The following is a 3,742-nucleotide window of genomic DNA, read 5'->3' on the forward strand; positions in this document are numbered from 1 at the left end:
CAGACAATGTCTTCTTCTAGAGCTGGCACCCTGAATTTCTAACTTTTACCCTTCTAAACTGTGAAAAAATTAATTTCTGTTTGTGAAAGGCACCCATCAGTGGTATTTCCATTATAGTATCATTAGAAAACTAAGACACACTACAACATGGATGAACTTGAAAACATTATGCTAAGTGAGAGAAGCCAGTCACACAAGACCATGTATTGTATGATTCCGTTTATTTGAAATATCAAGAATAAGTAAATCTATAGAGATACAAAGTAGAATAGTGGTTGCCTGGGGCTGGGAGAAATAGGAGGGACCGCTAATGGGTATGGAGTTTCTTCATCAAGTGATGAAAATGTTCTAAAATCAATTGTGATGATGATTGTACAACAATGTGACTACAGTAAAAATCAATGCACTGTACACTTTAAATGGTGAATTTATGGTATGTGAATTATGTCTCACTAAAGTTATTTTTTTAAAAAAAGAAATAAATAGAAATCCTAAACTGAAAAGTACAAAAACTGAACTGAAAAATTCAGTAGATGAGTTTAGCAGCAAATTTGAAACGACGATAGGAAGAGACAGTGAATGTGAAGACAGGTCAATATAAATTATACGATGTGAACAACATAGAGAAAAAAGATACAAAGAGGTTGAAAGAAAAAGAATGGGAAAATATATAAACAGAAAATATAAGAATGCTGATGAGGTTATATTAATATCAGACAAAGTAAAACTCAAGATAAAGAGTATTACAAGGAACAATGAGGGAAATTTTCATAATCATAAAAAAGGGCAAATCATCAGGAAGACTTAATCTAAATACGTATGTACCTAATAAGAGTTTCAAAATTCATTAAGCAAAACTTGACAGAGATAAAGAAATCGATAAACCCACAAATAATACTGGAGATTTTAATATTCCTCTCTCAGTAACTGATAAAACAAGCAAACAACAACAACAACAAAAAAATCATCAAGGAAATAGGTCAACCACCTTGACCTAATTAATAATTATAAAACACTCCAGCCAAATGCTGCAGAACGCACATTTACAAAAGTGTACGCGGAAACTTCACTAAGGTAGAACATATAAAAAAAAAAAAAAAAGAACATATAGTAGGCTATAAATTCTCAATAAATTTCAAAAGATTAAAAATCTTACAGAGTATATATTCTGACAAGAATGGAATTAAATTAGAAATTAATTACAATAAGACATCTAGAAAATCCACCGATATCTGGAAATTAAATAATATGCATCTACTTAATATTAAAGAAAAATATCACTAGAGAAAATATAAAATATTCCTGGTGCATGCCAACCATGCCCCTCTGCTGCTTTTTCCAGTGACAGAGAAGGAGCAGAGACATAGGCTGATGAAAGCCTAATCTAAAATTTAGTCTCCTGCATTTTTTTAACTTTTTGTTTTGAAGTAATTATAGATTCATAGCAAGTTGCAAAAATAGTACAAAGATGTCCCATGTACCCATCACCCAGTTTCCCTCAATAGTTACATCTTACAACAGCAGCACAATATTGTTATGGATTGGATTGTGTCCCCAAAAATATGTATTAAGGTCCTGGCCTCTGTACTTGTTTGGAAATAGGGTTTTTTTTCTTTTGTTAGTGAGGTCATACCAGAGTAGGGTAGGTCCTAAACCTAATTACTTCTGAATTATAAAAAGGGCGGAATAGACACAGAGACACAACAAGAGGAAGACAGATGCTAAGAGTCATGGATTGAATTATGTTTCCCTAAAAAGTGTGTATTAACTTGGTTAGGCCATGATTCCCAATATTATGTGATTTTCCTCCATTTTGTGATTCTAATTTTATGTTAAAGAGGATTAGGGTGGGATTGTAACAAGACCCTTACCAGGTCACATCGTTGATCCAATATAATGGGAGTTTCCCTGCGGTGTAGTCTGGGCTACCTTTTATCTCTCAAGAGATAAAAGGAAAGCAAAGCTCACGGGGGCGGGGTGAGGGGGCACCTCATATCACCAAGAAAGCAGTGCTGGGAGCAGAGCGTGTCTACTGGACCTGTGCAGAGAAGCTCCTAGTCTGGGGGAGGAGACTGATGAGAAGGCTGACAGAGACAGAAAGCCTTCGCCTGAAGCTGACGCCCTGAATCTGGACTTCCAGCCTGCTTTACTGTGAGGAAATAAACTTCTCTTTGTTAAAGACATCCACTTGTGGTATTTCTGTTGTAGCAGCACTAGATGACTAAGACACTAAGGAACACCAAGGAATGCCAAGGAACTCCCAGTGTTACTGACAAGGAAGGACCCTACCCTAGAGCTAATGCCCTGATTTAGACTTCTAGCCTCCAAAACTCTGAGAAAATAAATTCCTGTTCTTTAAAGCCACCAACGTGTGGTACATTTTGGTACAGCAGTACTAGGTAATTAAAACAAATATTAAAACCAGGAAATTGACATGTATCATTTCCTGTGCCATTTTATCACATTTACACATTAGTGTAACCACCACCACAATTAAGATACAGAACGATCACCACAAAGGTCTCCCTTGTGCTACCCCATTATAGTCACACACTCACAATCCCTAAACCCTGGGAACCACTAATTTGTTCTCCATCTCCATATCTACCGTCATTTCCAGAATGGTATATAAATGGTAATATACAGTGTGTGATTTGAGATTAGAATTTTTCGCTCATCATAATGCTGTTTAAAAACTACAAAAAAAAAAAAAATCCATTGCTGTCGAGTCCATTCTGACTCACAGTGACCCTAAAGGACCGAGTAGAACTGCCCCATAGGGTTTCCAAGGATTGGCTGGTGGATTCGAACTGCCAACCTTTGGATTAGCAGCGGAGCTTTTACCCACTGCGCCACCGGGGCTCCATAATGCTCTTTAGATTCGTCCAAATTGTTACATGTAAGAATAGTTCATTTCTTTCTATTGCTGAGTATGTTCCATGGTACGGAAGTGCCACAGCTTGTTTAAATAGTCACCCATTGTAGGACATTTTGTTTGTTTACGCTTTGGGAATCTTACAAATAAAGCTGCTATGAACATTCATGTAAAGGTTTTTTACATTTTCATTTCTCTGGGATAAATGCCAGAGGTGCAATTGCTAGGTTGTATATTAAGTATATACTTAGTTTTTTTTTTAAGAAACAGCCAAACAATTTTCCAGAGTGGTTGTACCATTTTACATTCCCTCTGGTTTCTGGGTATCATTATCAACATTTGGTATTGTCACTATTTTTTTTTCTTTTTTTTCAGTTGTTCTACTAGATATGTAGAAACATCTTATTATGGCCTTAATTTGCATTTCCCTAATGGCTGGTGATGCTAAGTGTCTTTTCACGTGCTTACATGCCATCTGTACAGCACATCTTCAGTGATGGGAAGAGTGTCCAGGTCACATTGTAAGAAAAGCAGGCAGGATGGGAGACACTGTTGTAGCCATTTACAGAAAATATAATCCACTAACGGCAGTGGGTGGTAGAAGGGCCACTGGAAAACGTGGATCTTGAGCTGGGCAGGATTTGGATAAACAGGTAATAAGGAAAAGCACTTTGGGTGTATACTGTTGTATATACCCTGTCAATTGAAAAATTTTAAAGAATGCAACATTTTTATGTACTCAAAAATGTGTAACCAGAATAAAAGGTATGAAGATATTGATGACAGGGTGCAGCAATTTCACATAGTAAGATTCCTTAAAATACCCTTTCTTCATCTCCCTCTCCCGAAACTCACTCCCTCTGGTAA

Source organism: Elephas maximus, chromosome 11, assembly GCF_024166365.1.
Source record: "Elephas maximus indicus isolate mEleMax1 chromosome 11, mEleMax1 primary haplotype, whole genome shotgun sequence".
NCBI lineage: Eukaryota > Metazoa > Chordata > Mammalia > Proboscidea > Elephantidae > Elephas > Elephas maximus.